This window comes from Pan paniscus, chromosome 4 (genome assembly GCF_029289425.2).
Source record: "Pan paniscus chromosome 4, NHGRI_mPanPan1-v2.0_pri, whole genome shotgun sequence".
Taxonomy (NCBI): Eukaryota; Metazoa; Chordata; class Mammalia; order Primates; family Hominidae; genus Pan; species Pan paniscus.
Window position 1 is genome coordinate 11,270,819 of NC_073253.2, and position 24,126 is coordinate 11,294,944.

Genomic DNA, 24,126 nt, shown 5'->3' on the forward strand with positions numbered 1-24,126 from the left:
CAACCCCTGCAGAGCAGCCTCTTCCACTCACCCCAATGTGCCATTCAAGTACTATCGTTTTCCATGTGCCCCATGATATGGAAAAGACCAGGAGTCACTGTTATATTTAACTTACCCCAACTTTACTGTCGAGGAAACTCATTGGATTTATTTTATTTCTAGTATTTCCAATATAGGTTACTGACACTTTACTAGGCAATTGGAGATTTTTCATTAAGTCTATTTATCAGTCTATCTGGAGGGATATATTTTAGTCCAAATTTTTGACCATCCAAGTAAAGGAACAAATCAGGTAATATTATTCCACGGAGAAGAAAACCTCGGGGCAGTTTGTTAATTATTTTAAAAGTTTACAAATCTTTTTTAGCCTTTGATTATGTGTTGAAAATGCTGTCTTTTTACAGTGAAATTTAAATCCTATCTTCACAAGAAATTTGGGTAGCAAAAAGAGATTTTTAGCTCTTTCTAGTGTTTAGAAACTTTGAAGCTGATTAGGGAAATAATAAAATATGGGACATAGAATAATTACAGATGCAAGTGACCTTGTGTTGTATGTTTATAACAGTAGTTCAGGGAAGAGACAAGTTAGATAGGACTGGAGTTGTTATGGAAGGCTTGATTCAGGAGGTGTACATTTAGGATTTTTTCTTGTATGTCAAGGGGGCAACAAGAACAACTTGATCTTTTACAAAAAGAATTCTGGTGCATTAAGAAGGAAGGTTTCAGAATAGTAAAACTGAGGGTGGAAGAAACATATAGTCTTTTTCTTGACAATAATGTTCTCTTCTTCTAGACTTCTAGTGAAATTATAAGCACTACAACTCAAGGTAGTGTGTTTCTATAACTGTTCCATATCCTGTATTTTCTTTTTAACCTAAGTTTCTAAACACTTGAAAGAGCTAAAAAGCTATTCTTTTTTGTTTTGTTTTGTTTTGTTTTTTGTTTTTTTTTAAATTTTTTATTATTTTTTTATTATACTTTAAGTTTTAGGGTACATGTGCACATTGTGCAGGTTAGTTACATATGTATACATGTGCCATGCTGGTGCGCTGCACCCACTAACTCGTCATCTAGCATTAGGTATATCTCCCAATGCTATCCCTCCCCCCTCCCCCCTCCCCACCACAGTCCCCAGAGTATGATATTCCCCTTCCTGTGTCCATATACACCATGGAATACTATGCAGCCATAAAAAATGATGAGTTCATATCCTTTGTAGGGACATGGATGAAATTGGAAACCATCATTCTCAGTAAACTATCGCCAGAATAAAAAGCTATTCTTGCTGCCCAGTAGGAGGAATCTTGATTCCTCTCCTTCTACTGTTTCAGGCAGACTTTTGGGTCTTTGAGGTCTGAGATTTCTTCAGAGGGTAAAAGAAGTTAATTCCCTTTTTTTGTATCACATTGGCAACAGGAAACTGCAAAGTGGGTGGTTCAAACTTTTTTTATAGTTTCACACCATCAAGGTGGTCAAATTGTTTCCTTTTCTTTTTAGAGAGAGAAATGGATGGAGGTAGGGTTCTTTTAGGACTGGGGAAGAAAGAGGCTGGATCACCAGGTGGAGGTTGTGGGCAGTTCTTCACAGTCCCAGGGACAGAAAGGGCACCTAGAGCCCAGCTGTGGTCCTGTGGTGCATTGAGATTCTCTGTGGATGCAGAGCATAAGCTTCCCCCTGTGTTTGAGCCTGGCATGGGGCAGAAGAAGTGCCTGTCTTGGAATGACCTGCTTAGGCCCTCAAAAGGAGCAGGCACCAGTAACCACTGCAAATAGATGACTGCTCCAGCTGACTACTCCACCTTCTTCTTCTTCTTCTTTTTTTTTTTTTTTAAGACAGAGTCTCACTCTGTTGTCCAGGCTGGAGTGCAGTGGTATGATCTCATCTCAATGCAACCTCCATCTCCTGGGTTCAAGCGATTCTTCTGCCTCAGCCTCCCGAGTAGCTGGGACTACAGGCACATGCCACCACACCTGGCTAACTTTTGAATTTTAGTATAGATGGGGTTTCACCATGTTAGCCAGGCTGGTCTCAAACTCCTGACCTCAAGTGATCTGCCTGCCTCGGCCTCCCAAAGTGCTGGGATTACAGGTGTAAGCCACCATGCACAGCTGACTCTACCTTCTAGATTTAATTTGATTAAAAGATATGACACAGACTGAAAATAATAGAGTGATTCATTCATTTGGCAGGAAACTATAATATTTCAGGAACAAACAAGAACCTGTGACTACAAAAAGGTGGTCATGGGAGGATCAAGGACATGAGAGCAGCCATTATGGAAATTCTTAAGAAGCAACTGACAGGGCTTGGAGCCCAGGGAAATGTTGAGGTAATGCAGGGAAACAGGATTCAGAGATTTCACACAGGAATAACACAGAGGGTAGTAAAAACCAAGTGAATTTTAAAGCTTAATATTAATGGATAAATTGAATGTTATTTTTCCACACAAAGAAAAACATGCAAAATTAGTTATATTACTTATATGACAGAATCACGTACCAAAATCCCGTCAGAGAGACAAGCAGGTCATCAGGTTCAAAGAATACCTGGATTTATGAAAGCAAAGTGGATACCTTGCCTTGCTTCTATTTTGAATAAATGTGCTACCAACGATCCACTATCATGGACTCACATCTGAAAAAGGGAAATCATGGTGCTCGCTTCGGCAGCACATATACTAAAATTAGAATGATACAGAGAAAGATTAGCATGGCCCCTGTGCAAAGATAATACATAAATTTGTGAGGCGTTCCATCTTTTGTTTTTTTAAAAAGAAAAGCTTGTTCTTTGTCAGATCAAAACAATACAAAACAAGACTGTACCACCACCACTACCACAAACAAAGTCACTCTTTCTTGCTACAGTTCCCAATAGAAATGAATCCTTGGGCCATTTCTTTTAAGTTACTTAGTCTCTAGTAACAATGACTATATGTCTGATTTTTGCAATACTGGTAAGAGACGACCATTGGTGATAACATAATTGTGCAGAAAAAGGACTGTATTTTCATCAATGATGGACTAACTGAAACCTTGTAACTTTGCTACCCTTTCCACTGTGTGTATGTGTGTGTGTGTGTGTTTCCTTCAAATACCTGTATTTTGTGTTTGGTGAACCAGTTTTCTAAATCCAGATTTTCTTGAAAAACTGCAAGTAAAGATTATTTTCTCTTTACAGTGCTTCATTCTCGAAATCTTCTGTTAAGCGTTGTTGGGCACACCAAGGTACCCCAAGGGACTCACTCAGGAGACCTAACAAACCATGTTGCCCAAGAAAGGCACTCCTTGCAGACCGCTTGTGCAGAAAGGAGCTGGTGGGGATTTCATGATGAGGTAACAGCCTTGCTCTTGTTGACTGCTTCTGTTTCCATGTTGTGTTTGTGACTTTCTGTTTCTATTTCTGAACTAAGCCTGTATTTGTTACTGATGTGCATACTACCATTTGGTTTTCGCATTGGTGGCAGGAATGTTGAGTGGTGGTCTTATGGTCTAAAGACCTGCATTCTCTAAGGCAGCAGACAACAGGGAAGTCACTTGAGTTCCTTCCTACACTTACTATAGATCTCTTCTGATCACTGATGGAGTCCTATGTGTAGATGGTCTTTGTTGTGCACCACTATAAACTTAAATGTCTCAAACTGATTAGAGAAAGTATACTTTTCCAGAAGGTCAGCTGGATTGGAGAGCAACCCCGGATGAGAAACATCACAACTCCTTTGTCTTCGAGGTTTAAGTAGTTCTATGGCCCTCCTGTTTCTGCAGCTGCTAAAACTGATCTGTGGGTTTTTGCTGAGGTGCTCTGAGTACTTTTTTTCTAAAAAACTTCTTCATTGCAGTAAAATACTTATAAAATTTACCATTTTATCCATTTTAAGTATATAGTTCATTGATATTATGTAGACTCATATCATTCTACAATCATATATCTCCAAAACTCTTTTCATCTTGCAAAATTGAAACTTTAAAAGCATTTAAACAACTCCCCAACCCTTCCCTTCAGTCCCTGGAAACCCCCATTCTACTTTCTGTCTCTTTGAATTTGACAACCAGGTACCTCATATAAATGGCATCATAAAGGATTTGTCTTTTTGTGATTGGATTATTTCACTTAGCATAATGTTCTTAAGGTTCATCCATGTTGTAGCATATGTCAGAATGTACACTCTTTTTTTCTTTTTTTCCAAGCAGGGTCTCATTCTGTCATCCAGGGTGTAGTGCACTGGTGCAATTTCAGCTGACTGCAACCTCTGCCCCCTGGGTTCAAGCAATTCTCATTCCTCAGCCTCCTGAGTAGCTGAGATTACAGGTATGTGACACCCCACCCAGCTAATTTTTTGTATGTTTAGTAGATACAGGGTGTCACTATGTTGGCCAGGCTGGTTTGAACTCCTGGCCTCAAGTGATCTGCCCACCTTGGCCTTCCAAAGTGCTGGCAGTACAGGCGTGAGTCACTGCACCCAGACAGAACTTTCTTTTCAAGACTGAATAATATTCCATTGCATGTATATATCATATTTTGCTATTCTTCTGCTGACGAAAAATTGGGTTGATACTTCATTTTCTCTCTTGAGAATAATGGTGTGAACATGGATGTACAAATATCCTTTTACTTTCAATCTATTTCTGTCTTTGAATCTAAAGTAAGTTTTTTGTAGGCAACATATAATTGCATCATATTTTTTTAATACACTCTGTCAATCTCTGTCTTTGGAGAGTTTATCCATGTATATTTAAAGTAATTACTCATAAAAAGGGTCTTATTTCGAGCATTTTTCTGTTTTCTATATGCCTTATAGCTTTTTTGTTTGTCCCTAATTTCCTGCACCACTATCTCCTTTGTGTTGATTGTTTTCTGTAGTGAAATGTTTTAATTTCCTTATTTTCTTTCATCTATATAGTTTAATGATTTTCTTTGTGGTTACCACAGGGATTACATTTAACATTATACCATTATAATTTGAATTTATACCAGGTTAACTTCAATAACATACAAACACTTTGTTCATTTACAGTTCCATCTCACACTTTTCAGTTATTGATGTCACACAATTACATCTTTAAACATTGTGTGTCCAAAAGCATAAATAATTGGTTTTTAAAAACGAATTATGTAGAAAATTTCTCTTTAATTATGTAGAAAAAAATGTGGAGTTAGGAAACAAAGTCACTATAATGCTAGCCTTTAAACTAGTAATTGCTTTTTCTTAAATGTACTGAATTATGTAGAAAACAAAAGTAGCATTATAAACCATTGTTAAAACAATATGAGCTTTATAATTGCCCATGTATTTATCTCTACTAAGATCTTTATTTCTTCTTATACCTTTGAATTACTGTTTAGTGTTCTTGCATTTCAACATGCAGGACTCCCTTTAGGATTTCTTACAGAGCAGGTCTAGTGGTAGTGAACTCTCTTAGTTTCTGTTTATCAGGGAATGTCTTAAGTTTTCCCTCACTTCTGTTGGACATAGGATTCTTGGCTGACAGCTTTTTTTTTCTTTCAGCACCATGACTATATCAACCTGCTACCTCTGGTCTTCAAAATTTTGATTAAAAAATCAGCTGATAACCTTATTTTGGATTTCTTGTGTGTGATGAGTCACTTCTCTCTGCTTTCAAGATTCTTTATCTATGTCTTTCAACAATTTGATTGTAATGTGTTTCAGTCTAGGTATCTTTGAGCTTATCCTATTTGAATCTCATTGAGTCTTGAATGTTTATATTTATGCCTTTTGTTAAATTTGGTAAGTTTTCAGCCATTATTTCCTCTAATAATCTCTCTATCCCTTTCCCACTTTTTTTCTCCTGAGTCTTTTGTAGTGTGTATTTGATCTTCTTGATGATGTCCACAGAACCCTTAAGGTCTGCTCCTTTCCTTCGATCTTTTTTCTTTCTGTTCTCCAAAGTCAATAATTTAAATTTTTCCTGTCTTCAACTTTGCTGATTCTTTCTTCTGCCTGCTCAAATCTGCCTTTTCATTTCTTTAGTGAATTTTTCATTTCAATTATTGTACTTTTCAGCTCTAAATTTTTTTTGTTTGTTTTTAGGTTTTCTACATCTTTATTTATGTTTCCATTTTGTTCACACATCATGTTCTTGACTCTCTTCATATCTTCCTTTAATTCTTTGAACATCTTTAAAACAGTTGTTTTAAAGTCTTTGTCTAGTAGATCTACCTTTGTGCCGTTTTTCAGCTATGGTTTCTGTTTTTGTTTTTTTTTTTAGTTTGTTGTTTTTTGTTGAACTGGGTCATACTTCCCTGTTTCATTGTATGCCTTGTGGTTTTTTATTGTTGTTGAAACTGAAAATTTGAATGTAATAATGGGTTATCTGGAAATCAGATTCTTCCTCTTTTCCAGGGTTTGTTATTTTTTTGTTTTTGTTTTGTTTTTGACTGTTTTAGGCTGTCTCTGTGTTGAGAATTAGCCTTAAGATCTTCACAGATGTTTTCTGAGCATGAGAGTTTCCCTGGGCATGCATAATGGCTCTCTTTTCTCTTGTATATGCAGTTGCTTTTGAATATGCTGGTCTTTAATGACTGGCTCCCAAAAAGGGAAAAGAAAAACATAAAGTGGATGAGGAGGGTGAGGGTGTCAGCTCTTTAAATCCTCTGAAAATAACTTCAGCCAAAGATAGAGGGGCTTGCAATCATGGTATGGGTATGTGCAACAATGGCTGCTTGCCTCTGTGTTTGTGTTGCTGTAGTGAGAAGCAGCAATCAGCAGAAAGAACAGATCCACAATATTTAGAGGACAGGGTCTTTTGTGTCAACCCTGGTTTCTGCCAGCTGCAAGTAAGCTGCTCTAGGAACATGTGCACAGCTACCTGCCACAGGGCTGAGGGGTGGGGGATGGGTAGCTACTGTGAGCTAAGCTGAGATTGACCAAATATACTGTACTTTACTGTCCAAGCCTTCTGAAATTTTTAAGTCTTCAATAGACTCCAGAGTTTCAAAATAGTTATATCAGTGTGATGGTTAATATTAGGTGTCAGCTTAATTGGATTGAAGGATGCCTCGGTGGGCTGGTAAAGTAGTGTTTCTGGTGTGTCTGTGAGGGTGTTGCCAGGGGAGATTAACATTTGAGTCAGTGGATTGGGAGAGACAGACCCACCCTCAAGGTGGGTGGGCACCATCCAATCGGCTGCCAGCATGGCTAGAACAAAAGCAGGTGGAAAAAGGTGTGATAAGATGGCTTGCTGAACCTTCTGGCTTTCACCTTTCTCCCATGCTGGATGCTTCTTGCCCTTGAACATCAGACTCCAGTTCTTTGGCATCTGGACTCTTGGACTTACACCATTGGTTTGACAGGGGCTTTTGGGCCTTCGGCCACAGACTGAAGGCTGCACTGTTGTCTTCCCTACTTTTGAGACTTTTGGTGTCAGACTGAGCCACTGATGGCTTCTTTCTTCATCATCTTGCAGATGGCCTATCATGGGACTTCACCTTGTGATGATGTAAGCCAATTCTCCTTAATAAACTCCCTTTCATATATACATATATCCTATTAGTTCTGTCCCTCTGGAGAATCCTGACTAATAGACAGATTCTGCCAATGTGATTGTGTCCAGGTGGTGAGACAGATTCCTGGTGCTTCCTACTTCTCCATCAGCCTAGAATCCTCTCCCATCTCTGAATTTACTTTTCATCAATAATTGATGATATAAAAGTGAGGAGCTGATTTCCGTGTGATTGGATGTCTGTAAGTTAGTGTGAAAAGGATTAAAGGGTTTTTTTCCTTTTGTATATAAAAGGTTGTTTGATGTTTACAATGCTGGAATGTTTTGTCTCTCATTTCTCTTTTGGGAAATATTTGGAGCTTAATTTATAGAAATCTGTCATTTGCACACTATAAATATATCTAATTTAAACAGTCTATCATCAAAGGGGAAAAATATATGCAAAAAAAATATATTTTAAAACTGGTTAGTGTGGCTTACAGACCAAATTGGTGAAGCATTCAAAATGGTATTGCTTAGTTACTGAAAATGTCTGAATGCTTGTTAACGTGGGAAAAGTCTCTTTTGGATTATCCGGAGATCTCTGACCTCTGGAAACATCTGGAAGGTTCTGAGTGCTTATTTTTTTTTCCCCTAAAACAAAATACATGGAATACTACTTATCAATCAAAAGGAACACTATGTGCTACAACCTGAAAAGATGTGAATGGTATTATGCTAAGTGAAAAAAGCCAGTCTCAAAAGGTTCTATATTGTAAGATACCACTTATATAACATTCTTGAAATAACAAAATTATAGAGATGGAGAACAAATTAATGATTGCTAGGAGTTTAGGATACTTAGGAAGACTGTGACTATGACAAGATGGTACAACAAATATCATTGGGTTGAGGGAATAATTCTGTATTTTGATAGCCTTGATGGTTACACAAATCCACACATGTGATGACACTGTACACATATACTGCAATGTTAATTTCCTGATTTATTGTGTTATAGTTACATAAGATATAGCCATTGCTGGAAACTGGCTGAGGGATACATAGGACCCCTCCTTACTATCTTTGCAATTTCCTGTGAATCCATAATTTTTTTAAAGTTAAAAATTAGAAAAGTCACACAGAAATATAGAAATATGCCAATAAACATGTGCTGACAAAAAGGTGTTAATAAATCTTAAAATGTATCCCCTGGTTCAACCCACAATGGACTTGACAAGGATTACAAAAAAATAGCACATATAAGAAGACATCCAGTCAGAAGTTCCTGAATCCTCCAGCTTACCCAAGAGTTTGCTGGGGATTCTTCTGTTGTATGTGTATAAACATTTTCTGTGTCTAGAAATTGGTATAACTTTTCTATTCTCTGGATGAGACTGATAAATGGAGCTCCCAATTTGATTGGCTTATGCAAACAAGTAAGTCCTTATATATGTAATTACAACAAGAAAACTAAAAAACTTCCAATGAAAATACTCTCAGAATGCTTTAAGTTGCTGGTCCTTTAAGAAAAAAATAAAAATCTGGCCAGGCGTGGTGGCTCATGCCTATAATCCCAGCACTTTGGGAGGCCAAGGTGGGCGAATCATGAGGTCAGGAGTTCGAGACCAGCTTGGCCAACATGGTGAAACCCTGTCTCTACTAAAAATAAAAAAAATTAGCTGGGTGCAGTGGCGGGAGCCTGTAATCCCAGTTACTCGGGAGGTTGAGGCAGGAGAATCGCTTGAACCTGGGAGGCAGAGGTTGCAGTGAGCTGAGATCATGCCACTGTACTCCAGCCCAGGCAACAGAGTACGACTGTCTCAACAACAACAACAACAACAACAGCAACAACAACAACAACAACAACAACAACATCTTTCACAAAAGCTTATTTCAAGGAAAAACACAAAGAAATTTCACAATGAATTAAATTAACAGCCTTGGTAGCTAGGTTAAAAAATTTAAAGCAAAGAAATAAAAGTTGATACCAGGTTAGCAAAGACAAGGGAAAAAATAGTACTAAGACACTTCAGGACCTTTAAGGACATTTGAAGAGGTTTCAATATTTAGTATCTAAGGTAAAAAGAGTTGATGCAGTATTTTCAGGTAAAGCAAATCCTTGCAAAATCAGACTGGTTTGATAATATTAGGGGAAAAACAGAGATGTCTTTCCCCTGGTTTTATCATTTCATAAATCTTTTGTTAGCATGATCTGTTTTATAAAAGATTAGGTTTATTTCCTCAATTTTTAATAATATGAATTTTTAAGATTTCCAATTCTAGGCTTATTAAACAGATAAGCTAATATTATTAATGTTTAAATAATAAAAAGGTTAACAAGTGTTCAGCTAGATTGAATTGTAATAACTGCTGTTTCATGAAGGAGTCGCTCTTCTTCACCTTAGAGAATTCCACAACAATCTGTTACTGAGTTACTCCATCAAATTCCTCTGAGTAAAATTTTTAATATCCTCTTTTTGAAAAAACACTGTCCACTAAACACATAGGCACACACATATATGCGCTTCAAATATCTGCAAATGTACAAATGTCCTGGACTTGTTCATGTTGCTAATTCATGAAATACAAAAACAATATATCAGACTGTTGGAGGAAGGACATTGTGAGGAGTCACAGGCAGCTTTCTGGAATCTCAGCTGATCTCAAGTACACACAGGCAACTGTCTCCTAGCCTTCTCTATGTCTGTGAGGAAACAACTCAGTTACATGGTTTCAAAGTTATAACTAATATGAAAAGTAGATGCTGCATGTGTTAGTTTTCTTTTCTTTTTTTTTAATGTGATCTTTGTCATTTTTTATTGTGTTTATTGTGATCTTGTTTTTTTTGTTAAGCTAACTACTAGTGGTCTATTGATCTTTTTTTTTGCCTCTTTTTTAAAATTTATTATTATTATACTTTAAGTTTTAGGGTACATGTGCACAATGTGCAGGTTAGTTACATATGTATACATGTGCCATGCTGGTGCGCTGCACCCACTAACTCGTCATCTAGCATTAGGTATATCTCCCAATGCTATCCCTCCCCACTCCCCTCACCCCACAACAGTCCCCAGAGTGTGATGTTCCCCTTCCTGTGTCCATGTGTTCTCATTGTTCAATTCCCACCTATGAGTGAGAATATGCAGTGTTTGGTTTTCTAATGCTGCTGTAACAAATCACCACAGGTTCAGTGCTTTAAAACTAGATACATTTATTATTTCACAGTTCTGCAGGTTAGAAGTACAACACTGGTCTTACTAGGCTTCAATTAGGGTGTGGGCAGATTACGGTGTGGGAAGCACTGCATTCTGGGAGCTCTAGGAGAGAATCATTTTCTTGCCTTTTCCAGTTCCTAGAGGCCACCTGATTTCCTTGGCATGTAACCCTCTGTTTCTACCTTTAAAACCAGCAACAATGGGCCTTTCTTGTGTCACATCGCTCTGACCCTTTCATTTGCCTCCAACTGCTCCCTTTTCCACTTTTAAGGACCCTTGTGATTACATTGGGCCCACTGGGATAATCCAGGGTCTTCTTCCTATCTCAAGGTTAGCTGATTATCAACCTTAATTCCCCTTGGCCACGTAAGGTGGCACAGTCACAGGTCTGGGGGAATAGGCTCTGGACATCTTTGGGAGGACATTATTCTGCCTACTACACTGTACTAGGTACAATAGTTGTAAAATAATATGAATGTGTCTGTAAGATAATGGAATGCATTTTTGTTTATCGAGGAAGAAAGTGTGTCTAAGGTTAAAAAATCTGGCTGTGTGTTAATATGTAAAATTAAGACATATTTGAGGATGTGCAATAAGTTATGGAAAGGTTGAGAAGAAGTGAACCTTATTTGCCTTGGTTTATAATGCCTGGAAATAATGAACTTGAAAAAAAAAACAATGAAAGGTGTTACAGTCTTTTATAAAGTTTGTGTAATTTTGATGAGTTTACTTACAAGATAGAGAAAAGGCCTGTGAACTTTCTACTGCAAATGTTACATGAGTAGGGTACAAAAATAATAAAATTAGTGTTGGGTTTTCTCTCTGATTATATTTGAGTATATACTCTGTTTTCAGTAAGAAATTGTGAAGAATAGTCTGTGCCCAAAGAACAAAAGCTTCTTTTGTCACTAAAATCCTCCTACTTGACATCCTGTTAATTTTTTTTTTTTGTGCTTTTGTTACTCTCTTGAGTCACTTTTAGCAAAATTTCCTTACTTGTGGAAATGCTAGAGTTCAATCTTTTAAATTAATATTTAGCAAAAGATCCTTGCTTATGAAACTGCTAGAGTTCCTAATAACTTCTTTAACCGTTTTATTATAAATATTATCATTCTGAGCCAAGCTGAAGTTATGTCTTGTCTTCAGCCACTCCAGATTTACACTCATATCTTGCATCCCAGATAACTCTTTTTGAAATTGCCTTCCACAAATCTGCACCCCCACAGTCAAACTAATACAACTTTTTTTTTTGGACAGAGTTTCACTCTTGTTACCCAGGCTGGAGTGCAATGGCACGATCTTGGCTCACTGCAACCTCTGCCTCCTGCATTCAAACAATTCTCCTGCCTCATCCTCCCAAGTAGCTGGGATTACAGGTGCCCACCACCAAGTCTGGCTAATTTTTTGTATTTTTTGGTAGAAATGGGATTTCACCACGTTGGCCACGCACCTCGGCCTCCCAAAGTGCTGGGACTACAGGCATGAGCCACTGCGCCTGGCCTCAAACTAATATAACTTTTAGAAGTATCTTCTACATCTAAACCATCTTTGGGGTTTCTCAGAAAACTTCTGGTGACACTAAAGATTTTTCTTCTTCACTTTATGAGAAAAGGGATCCTAGAAATAATTGGCTATGTTCAGCATTTTGTAGATTTTTATTTGGTTTAATACTATGTTGAGAGCTGTCCTGTTCATCAAGAATCCAATACAAAAAGACCTGCCAAATGAAAAAATGAAAAGCTCAACCACCACTTAATTATGATGAGTAAAAGATGAGCATTATGATTATGCTTCAGGAGTGATGACCTTTTCATTGTGGAGAGAGGCACACTCTCCTTCATGTTAAAGAATGGCACAATAATGGTCAACAATTTTTTAAAAGAAGATCCCATTTCCACATTTAAAATAGCCTTTTCAGTTGGTGGTAATCCAAACACACATTGGATGGAATAAATTAAAAGGCCATGGAGATTGTTCTGTGCCCTCACCACTCTCATGGCCGTCACTGACTAATTCTTTATGAAACTAAACTGGCCTCAATTTGGATATTAGTGGTTATAATGAGTAAACAACCAGACTATTCAGCCTTAGCACCAACAGGTGGTTTCTGATTTTTTGTCACACGATCCTAAATACCCCTGCCAAAGCCATGCGTCAGTATTGACGTCTGCTGGAAGAAACATCACAACAGCTCGATTAAAGGACTCTAACAAGTTCTTTCGACACTTCATAGAATAGAAAATTGGATCTTAGTTACACGCATCCCTATATCAGCTGATATCACCACCACAAATGAAGACTACCAAGGGACTGAGTCAGGAGTTCCAGAACTTGTTTGCACTGGAGGCAGAAAACTTTGAGAAAGTGGAGTGCCTACTAATCCAACATCAACAAAACAAGGATTAATTACCTCAACAAAATGATACAAATTTCACTGTGATTACTGTTCTGATTTGAATCGGGCATGTTATAGAAGCCTTCTGTCTATTTCCTCTGTCTCCAGTGCTTGATCTAACAGGTTATGCTTATAAAGACTAGAATAAAACATTCCTTAAATGGTATCTTCTAATTAATCCTTCAAAACTCATTTTTAAAATCCTTTAAAAATTTTAAAACAGATGATGACAATAAATTATCAGGAAAAGCTAATAATTATAATAGTCCTGCAAATATCATGACATATATTGATTGGTCTGAAACTATACAACAACTGAAAGCAATAGTTACATTATTATTTAACTATTATTATTACTAATCTGGGTGTTTTTCTTTAGCCATAGGCCTTCATACTTACCTAGAATCTGTCCTCCTTCCTACCAGAATGTAATTGAGTAAATCAAATCTGTGATAATGACCATGCCAGAGATGTTACATTTAAAGGGAAATATAATGTAATTAGACATGACAAGCTCATTTAAAATGAGTGCATTTCATATGTGGGGTTAATGCCTACACCATCCTCCCAGGACACTGGCTTGGTTCACGTTGTGTAGCTTAGGGCAGGGGTCCCCAAGCCCTGGGCCATGGAACAATACTGGTCCATGGCCTGTTAGGAACCAGGCCACACAGCAGGAGGTGAGCAGCAGGTGAGCGAGAATTACAGCCTGAGCTTCGCCTTCTGTCAGATCAGTGTAAGATTAGATTCTTACAGGAGTGTGAGCCCTATTGTGAACAATGCATGTGAAGGAGCTAGGGTTGCACACGCCTTATGAGAATCTAATTAATGCCAAATGATCTGAGGTGGACACTTTCATCCTGAAACCATCTTCCCCACCGACCTCAGTCCATGGAAAAATGGTCTTCCATGAAACTGGTCCCTGCTGCCAAAAAGGTTGGGGAACGTTGGCTTAGGGAATCCCAACCCTACAGGCAGTATGGCCAGGAGCACTGAAAACTTGGAGCTGAGAGAGATGGAATAATCTTTGAGACCTAGGTAGTGGATGTGAAACCTGGAAGAGGTGAACTTTGAATCTGAAAGTTCTGGATTACCGATTTCAGCAATCCAGAATCAAATATTTCTGCCACAGATATAAAAGTGACCACAAAACAAAAGTTAACCCTCAAGATTTAACATCATATAGCTCTCATTTTTATAACCATGCTAAGGGGTCTTTGTGAATGAATCAACACTGCTTGCTATATCTATGTCTATACAGCTGGTTCAATAAGACAACATATCAAATTAATGATCACAAACAGGAAAACTGCTAACCAAACACCTGTGGTTAAATCTGTTTTAGGGGCAGAACGTCAGCATTATAACTGTAAAGGCAAACCAGTACCCAGCTCTGCACCTGTCATGGCAGCATGCACATCATGTGCTTGTCACAGTCCTCATTCAGGGAAATAGAACAAAGCCAAGCTCAGGGAAACAATCCCAAAGCAAGCAAGCAAGCAAGCAAGCAAGCAAACAAACAAACAAAACACACAATCGCCTTTCTACTGTAGTCCCAAATAATGAATCTTTCACCCATTTCCTAACAGTTGCAGACTCCCCAAATCAACATCATCTCTGACATTGGCAATACCAATCTGTGACAATGTGATTACCTTGTGAGAAAACTGCTGTTTGCCCAGCATGACCTGACTAAATGTAACCTTACAAACCAAGGTAATTTTGTACTTAGTTTTAAATGTAGACGGCTGGTCTTAATTCTGGCTCCCCTGCAACAATCCATAAGAAAACCCCTTTCTCATCTTGATGCTTTTTCTTTCTGTCTTCCTTTCACACAGTGGAGGATGGCTGTGGCAACACCAACCCTCTGGATTGATCATACCAGTCCCCTTTTCCCAGAAAGGGACCTGTTCATCTCCACATCTGCCCCTTTGCTCTTGCTAGATTCAAATAAATATTTCAAGAGATGCCTTGATTTTTTTAAAAAATGAATCTTCTTTTATAATCTGCCTGTTGTTTTAATTGATTAGAGATTTATTCAAATAGAAAAAGAGAGAGAGAAGGAATATTAAGAAGAGACCAGCTGGAGCCAGGGGATCAAATAGTTGCAATGGGCCAGAGGATAAGACAAATTCTAGAAGGTACACTAAAATTCCTTATGTTTTTTTCTAATAACCATTATTTTAAAAAACAAGTACAGGCCAGGCACGGTAGCTCTCACCTGTAATCCCATCACTTTGGGAGGCCGAGGCTGGTAGATTGCATGAGGTCAGGATTTCGAGACCAGCTTGGCCAACATGACGAAACCCCATCTCTACTAAAAATGCAAAAATTAGCCAGGCATGGTGACACTTGCCTGTAGTCCCAGCTACTTGGGAGGCTGAGGCAGAAGAATCAGTTGGACCTGGGAGGCAGAGGTTGCAATGAGCTGAGATCACACCACTGCACTCCAGCCTGGGTTAACAGAGTGAACTCTGTCTCAAAAAAGCAAACAAACAAAAAAAACCCCCAAAAATTAGCTGGGCGTGGTGGCGGGTGCCTGTAATCCCAGCTACTCAGGAGGCTGAGGCAGGAGAATTGTTTGAACCCGGGAGGTGGAGGTTGCATTGAGCTGAGACCACGCCATTGCACTCTAGCCTGGGCGACAGGGTAAGACTCAGTCTCAAAAAAACAAAAACAAAAGCACAGACCTGTAACACATATAAGATCCTATTTCACATGCCCGAATTGGTAAGCAGTTAGTCTGAGAAAATGATTCAAAGAGTAACTCAATCCTCTGAAAAGAAATAACATTGAATGAGGCAGAATCTTATAGGTTTATGGCATACGGTATGCATTTCTTTCAAGAGTTGTTATACTCAAATAAATAACCTATTCCATCTGTTTGGAAGACAAAAGGAATTGTATGTTTCAGCACCTTGTCTCATCCAGGGGAATTCACTGAATTAGATTCTGAGAAATTCTCACACTGTTGAAGTGTGAAGAACTAAGAAAATGAGTAGAACTGTGGGCAAGAAGGTGGCTGAGATATGTATATTTAACTAGTCTAAGAATGGTTCTAAAAATAAAAATGGCAGTTAATTAACAAGAGATTTGCTGAAGTTCCTTTTTGAACTAGAAATAAATTGATTTTTGAGAAATATTGAAAATGAGGCAAGCAACTAATATGATACATTTTAACAGGATTTAAATAATTTGATTAACTATTAAGCATGATAACCATAAAAATAATTATCTCAATTCATTGACTAATTTTAGCAGAAAGGAATGATGAAAATTTAAACTTACTGATTCTAGCTTCAGGAGAGAAACCTATGAAGGGTGTTTTATTTTTAGGTCAAGATTGCTATCTAGCAAAGACCCAAGAACTCTCCTAAGATGAAAATTTCAGAAGACAATTGTCTGTCTGAGACAGATGAGATCAGTGTTTCTCTGAAGAAAAGTTTGTTTTCAGGAATAGAATCTGAAATTAGTCCTCCAACCTGAGTGACATTGGAATAGCAGTAATTCATTGATTACTGCAATGGCTTAATGATTAATTATACAATCACATTCCCTCATTCTTGCTTTTCCAAATTGATTTACACCTCTGCCAAAATAAAAATCAGACCCAATTAAGGATATGGAGAGAGGGAATCATCTGTTGGTTTTCTTCATATGCTGTTACTCATAGATGACATTATGTAGTGTTCTAACTTTTTCAAGAACATTCATATTCATTATTTCCATTTGTGTCTTACATTACCCTAGGGATATAAAAATGGCAGGTATAATTTCCAATTTATCTAGAAGACAAATAGAAGTTAAATGGTATGGGAAAGGTCACAGAGCTGTCTCCTGAGCTTTGGTGACCATAAGTCTCTTAGGCAGAAGCTCTTCTCTCCAGCCTAACCCTCCTGACTCCTTCCTCTGAGCTCTTTTCACAGGGATAGACTGCCTTTACCACCTGTGTGACACCTTCCCTATCATGCATTTATTCAGCCAGTCATTCCAAAAACATTCATTGAAGTTGCATCTAGTTTGCTGATGTATATAATTTATCCTTCTATCATATAAACTGAGGATAGGATGATAGCTAACAAACCTATGTCTACTGATAAATTAATAAACAAATTGCATGAGGCTTTTGACCACACAAGGTAAGAAGGTACAACAGCATTTTGATCACTGAAAATTGCATTCATATTTATCCTGTTGCAGTTGTTATTTACTTCTATGCAGGTCTGGGGAATACTAGTTTTAAAAGGTGCTATGTTATAAATAGGGTTTCACTGCAACATAAATGAAGGAAATACTGTACTTGATACTCATCTCAGAGATTTATAATGTATTAGCAAATTTACTTTGAATTAGCAAAGTAAAGGCTCTGAGCAGACCAACAGACACAATGAAGCCAACTGTTCAACTTTGTTTAAGCACAGGTTTTGCCAAACTTATCAGAATAGAGAAACTTATGAGAATAGAGAAACTTATCAGAATAGAGAAAGCAGTCTTGGGCATGGCATCCATTCCATTTCCAGAGAAGTGGGGGTCTGAGGACTCAGTCTGGGGCCCTGCTGCTACTGTTCTTGTTCCTTGGATTAAGTTTTCATGTCACCAAGTGCACACAGATCTTTACACCACAGAAGCTGTAATTTCACCACTTAAATTAATGTTGATGAAAACCAGAACTAAAAGAAAAACTCTTACTATGAAAAAGGGATGGTCAGAGAAGACGTATGTTAGTCTGTTTTTAGTGTTGGCTGATAGGAGCAGCTCACCCCAATACACTTTATTCCTAAATGCATCTGTCTTGTTCTTATGTTATACACGCACACCTTGTTCACAGAGGACTTCGTAAACTAGAGAGATATGTGGCATTAAAGAAGGATATGTAATTATTTGCTTAAAATTTCATCTTCCTTATTAACCAATGAGATGTTTATGGATGAATTCCAAGATGGTTCTCAAACAGAGGAAGTTCACTGTACGAAACTCATGTAATTTTGTTGCCCAAGTCAATTTTTGTCCTGGGACTTACCAGCCAAGCCAAGTGCTGGTTTCCACATGGCAATTCTACTTCTAATGTAAATTATAGAATTGAGCTTTGGATACCGGGAAGTCTTCGGTGGCTTTAGGTCACTGGTTCACCAGGGTCTGATTTGGCTTATAAAAAACCTGTACATCTAGGATTTCCTCCAGAGCTGAAATAGACCTAAGAAGGCAGCAAGCCTGGTGTGGCTTGGGGTGGTTGGACCATCACTTCATCTCTTTTTCTAACACATATAATGGGGCCCTAATTTCATGCCAGGTGCCTGAACTTTTCCAGATCTTATAAAAGCCTTGTCCCCCTTATGTTTAGGAGGTAATCTTCTTTCTTAGATGCAAGATAGTTTAGATGGTTCTTACCAACAAAAGAGATAGTATCCTTTCTCAAAAAATACTTCCAATCAGTTGTCTTCACTTCGAGATTGGTTTTTAATAGTGTTAGCTTATAAATTTTTTTATATCTAGGTCAGAGCTTATTTTTTAGTTTTTTTTTTTTTGGATAAAGGAATTGGGCCTCTTTTGTATTTTTATAGTACACAGAATTTCTATTTCAAGAGAAATAACATGAGAACCCAAAGATACTTAAATGTATTTTAGTAAAATTGGTTTGTGCTTTAGATATTTCTCCAAATGTCCTAGCTAGTGAAAACACTATTCCTATGAACTGTAAGAATGTCTCAGGCTATATAATATTGACTGTATCTTTGTTAATTAACCACAGTAGACATTTTTAATGAAACTGTTAGCATTATTATTACTCTACCCAGGATTCCAGCATTCATGTTGTAGGCTTATGTCATATGCATAAAACATACAGGATTTATATGTGATGAGTTTAAAACTTTGGTAGTTGTATTTGCACTATGCTAAAAAAAATCAGTAACTATATGTTGTAATTGTATGAACTATTCACAAGTAGATAGGTAGAAAAAATATAAGGTATGATGAAATGAATAAAAAGAGACCAAGTAGATATAAAAACAGAAGCAAAAAATGAGCTTAGAAGACCAAAAATGGACCAAAGTTTATTTTAACTAATTTCACTCAATTAAAATGACTTATTGTTATATCTGAGCCAAGTGATGACCCACTTTTTACAAGCAATATTAATACGGTAAAATTTCAGGAAAAGAAAAGAAGCTGCAGTGCTGTGGCAATTTCTTTATTGAGATGGGATTTCACTTGTAGCAAAGGAGAAAGATTTGATGAGTAAAAGAGATTGCATGGAAGATTAAAAAAGCAGGAAAATACTAGACACAGAGCTTCTGTAAATTACTTGGCTCAAACCTCAGGAAAGTGTTCAGTGTTTGAGTTTTCTCTTCTGAAATTGCAATTTTTGGAAAAGTTTAAGTATCTATTTGTCTCCCTCACTAGGGAGCCCAGGCAGGGGATAGAGGCTGTCATTCACACTTGGCTGAGAGTAACTGGCCCACAGGCACAGGCCCTGCATCTTCCAGCAGGTTGTACAGCGGGGTAGCAGCCTCTGCCCGGCAGGACTCTGATGTTCCTGGCTGTCTGCTCTCATTCTGCAATGAGGTACCGTGACAGGAGGTCCTTTCCCTTGGTAAGAATGACTTCCTAGCAGTGTCACCTTCTGAAATGCAGACACCAAACATGCCCTGCACACTGCCCTGCCACTCTGTCAAGCCCGTTTGGCATGATCTGACAGACGACAGGGAGGTGAGTGATCATCTGCTAGGATTGCAGGAGCCTACACATTGGTAGACAAGTAGCTTAACTATTATTACACAGTGACTATGGTCAGCCTCATCAAACCAAACCAAACCATGCAAATCCATACATCCATCCAGCAAAAATAGAGGTCTTCATATTACAGAACGATATTTTCTATGTACATTTCATAATCTGATATGAGCAGTCCCTCCTACCCTATTTTCAAAGTGAGTAGAAACAACACATGCTTGCAAAAAAAAAAAAATATATATATATGGGTTGTTGGCTTCTTTTTAAGTCTGAAGATTCAGTGATGTTTGTTTGGTTTTACAAAATTCCATTAGTTAAACAGAGCTTATGCAGCATCTGTTTTCCTTCCAGTGTCACATTGCTAAGGTCAAGTTCAGGTGAGCATGTGCCTGAATACAGATCCAGGAGCAGAGTGGTGGACAGGGACAGGGAAAGATGGTGGTGCTCAAAGGAAACTGTCACTGGAGACTACAGCACAGGATCAGCTGGTGGTTCTGCTATTCCTCATGTGAGTCAGGCCAGAGCAGAGCTGGAGAAAAATGTAGGACTTCAGGGGTTTCAGGGTAGTGCCCCCTTGGGCCACCACTGGGGACCCTGAGGGCCCCTGAAAATGGTACTTCTTTCTTTTCCTTTCCATTAGTTTCCTGTGACTGCTTCAATGGATTACTACAAACAGGGTGACATAAAAAATCAGAAATGTATCCCTCACAGTTCTGGAAGTCACAAGTCTGAAATCAAGGTATCAGCAGACAGGGCCATGCTCCCGCCTAAGGCTCTAGGGGAGGCCTGGCATTTATTCTGGTGGCTCCTGACATTTACTGGATTGGGGCTGTGTCTTAGTCCATTTGTACTGCTATAAAAGAATACCTGAGACTGGGTAATTCATATAGAAAATAAGTTTATTTGGATCATGGTTCTGCAGGCTGTACCTAAAGCATGGTGCCAGCATCTGCTTTTGGTAAGGGCTTCAGAAAGCTTCCACCCACGGCAGAAGGTGAAGGGAAGCCAGTGTGTGCAGAGATCGTACGGGGAGAGAAGGATGCAAGAGGGAGTGGGGGAAGGTGCCAGGCTCTGTTTATAACAATCAGATCTTGCAATATCGAACAGAGTGATATTCACTCAGTACTTACTCATTAAGGCACCAAGCCATTCCTGAGGGATCTGTCCCTGTGACCCACATACCTCCCACAAGGCCCCATCTCCAACATTGGGGACTGCATTCCATCATGAGATTTTGAGGGGACAAACATCCAAACCAAATCAGGCTGCATCGCTCCCATCTCTGCCTCCACCCTCACATGGCCTTCTCCTCTGCGTCTGTGTCATCTCCTCTTGTGTCTCTTACAAGGACACTTAGCTTTGGATTTATAGCCCACTTGGATAATCTAGGATGATCTCATCTCAAGACCCTTAACTTAATTGTATCTGCAAATACTCTTTTTCCAAATAAGGTCACACTCACAGATTTTGGGGACTTAGACTTGGACAGATTTTTGGGGGGCCAACATCTCACCCACTACACTTTCCTTATCTCCTCTCCCATCCCTCCTTTATCTTACAGAATGTTCCCTTCCCTTCTCTGTCCTCTCTTCCTGTCTTCCACTGATAAGTTGGAGACTCAGGACCTTCCTCCTTGGTGGTTTTAACCAGAAATATTAAGCGGCTGGCCCCCTGTCTGTGCTGCAGGGCAGGGTGGCTGCTGGCTCAGCAGCTGTTGGGGCTACTTGGTGTGGGATGGGGTGGAAACGGGAATGCTGCCGGTTCTGGGTTGAATTGTTACCCCCTCACCAAAATTCTTATGTTGATATCCTAACCCCCAGTCCCTCAGAATGTGGCCTTATGTAGCAACAGGGTCATTGCTGATGTAATTAGTTAAGAGGTCATACTGGAGTGGGGTGGGCTCCTAATCCAATACGATAGAGATCCTTACAGAAAGGGGAAATTTGGATCCAGAGACAGATGCACACAAGGAAAGCACCAGGTGAAGATGAAGCAGAGATTGAGGCGATGCTTCTACAAGCCAAGGAACGCCATCTATTGACAGCAAATCACCAGAAGCGAGGGCGGCAGCCTAGGACAGATTGTCCCTCACAGCCTTCCAAGGCAATCGACCCTGTGACACGCTAATCTGAAACTTCCTGCCTCCAGCACATTTAACCCATGCAGTTAGGGGCACTTTGTTATAGGAACCCTAGCAAACCAACACACTGCTTGACATTTGGGTTTAGGTACGTTTCAGAGCTGCTACTTTGAAGAAGAGACCACAAAGAACAGTTCTATTTTGCTTTATTTGACAAATAATCATGTCTCATCAGTCATATGGAATCCCACGGAATTTCCCATTTCACTTTTAATGCTGTCTGAAATCTCATTGAATGATATCTCAACTTGGTATTTAAGACCAAATAAGCAAAAGCAAATAAATAAAATAAATAAAAATGATGCTTCAGTTAATCACATTGACTGCCATCATCACTGTCACTATCACTGGATTCTGTTTTGTCCAAATCTGTTAAAACAAAACAAAACAAAACAAACAACAAAAAAAAAACAGGCTTCGAGCTCCCTGGAGTTAACAAAGCACAGAGCCAGCACTGACGAAATGGCAAGCTCAAGACCAATTTCTCTAGAAACTCCTTGACAGCCACAGAAAGCCCATGCGTTTTCATGGGGATAATCACCAACATTATTGGGGACAGAAAATAAAGTTTAAAATTCTGTCATCAGTGACTCTTCTCAGCAGAGCCTCCTCATGAATTTCAGGAGGGTTAATGAGCTGAGTTTCATGACCGTGAGTGCCTCTGTGAAAGCCATGCTTCTATCAGAGAGATGAGTGTGCACACAGGCTCTTCATCTTGGAAATGAAAGATTACTTGCACATGGCACTCCGGCTGCTTCAGAAAGCAGGGAAAGCTGCCAGTACACACCTCTGCCTGTCCAGGAGGATGATGTCACAGGAAGCGGGACTGGGCAACTGGTTCTACAGGAACGCACAGACCCAATCACATCACATACAGTTCACCACCAACAGCGATGGCAAAAATGCCTTTTGTATTGTTTTCCCACATAAAAGGCATTGTTTTGGGGTCTGAGTTTAAACCAAAGAGAACAATTATCCACCAAGGGGAGTGCTGGCTAGGGAAGGGACAGAGAGAGGGACAGGATATGTGTATATTTAGGGGTATAAAGAGTATGGCTCCATGTCTACATACACACAGATGCACAGATACATGCATACATATGTGCCGTGACTTTCGTTTATCAGCAGGTCAATAAAAACATAGAAAGATCAGTGTATTCCATTGCTTGCTGCTCTGGTATAGGTCCAGCGTCACCCTAATAAATACAAATCACATACTTCAATCCTAGCAGAAGTAGGCTGGGGGCACAAGACTGTGAGTGCCGTTTTTTCTGTTGACCATGTCATATCGCTAGCTCCCTCTTGCTCACCAGGTAAAACACCAGCTCTTGGGACTGGCCAACAGGACCCCTGCAGGGCTGGGGAGCTGCTGTTTTCCTAGCAGGTGGCCCTGCTTGTAATTTTGTAAATATGCTCCAGGAGACGGGACTCTCAGGTTTAAGTCCTGTTGTTTTTGCTTCCTGCATTGTTTGCTCCTTTGTCTGGTTAACTTCAACTTCTCCGGGCTCAATTCAGGGGTTCCACCATTTAGGGAGGCTTTCCTAAATCGCTCCTCCCAAAGCTGCTTCTGCTGGCCGCTTCACCATCCCCAAATCCTGGCATTCCTCTAGCATAGCACAAGGGTCCATTCACTTCAGTACCCTCCTTGAGGCAAGGAAATACAGGCTCTTTATCACCTGAGCTCCCAGAACCTGGAACTGGCCTGGATCAAGGTCCATGTTCTACAAACACTGCCCTGAATGAAGTGTCATCCAATCTCTGCATCTACTTAGCCATGAACAAATAAAACAGGACCCCACCCAAACCAAACCACGGCAAACAGTCAGGTATCCCAAGGTAGTTTCTAAGACTGAATCATAAGCTATTCCCTGAGTGAGGGTAGCTGCCTTCAGAGATTTACATGATCTCAAATATTAGTCAGTCCTAAATTTAATGTGATATTGTTTTATTTCCCCATAAAAATCTTGCATGCATATATTTTTAGGTACTGCATTTAGTTGCCTGGGAAACAGCAGGGTCTGTGCAGAGAGAAGGAAATGTTTCAGAGAGCGTTAGCCACAGAAGTGTTTCTGGAATATTCTCTAATGGTGCAACCATCCACCCCATGGATGCATAACTTAAACAGTTGAGCCATGTAACATCCCTGCCCCACACTGCCCCTGTGTTGAGCTGACAGGTAGAGTCATCTATGGCAACTCAAGCACA

The 24,126-nt window shown here is 39.2% G+C and overlaps 1 protein-coding gene and 1 non-coding gene across 5 annotated transcripts in view; one reads left to right on the forward strand and one right to left on the reverse strand.

The window, feature by feature from the left end:
- Nucleotides 1-24,126, reverse strand: part of CTNND2 (catenin delta 2) — a 938,532-nt gene that overhangs the window by 52,568 nt on the left and 861,838 nt on the right. The window lies entirely within an intron of this gene.
- LOC112439885 (U6 spliceosomal RNA) lies at nucleotides 2,654-2,761 on the forward strand. The gene has a single exon (XR_003028115.2). It is a non-coding gene; the product is annotated as a U6 spliceosomal RNA (small nuclear RNA).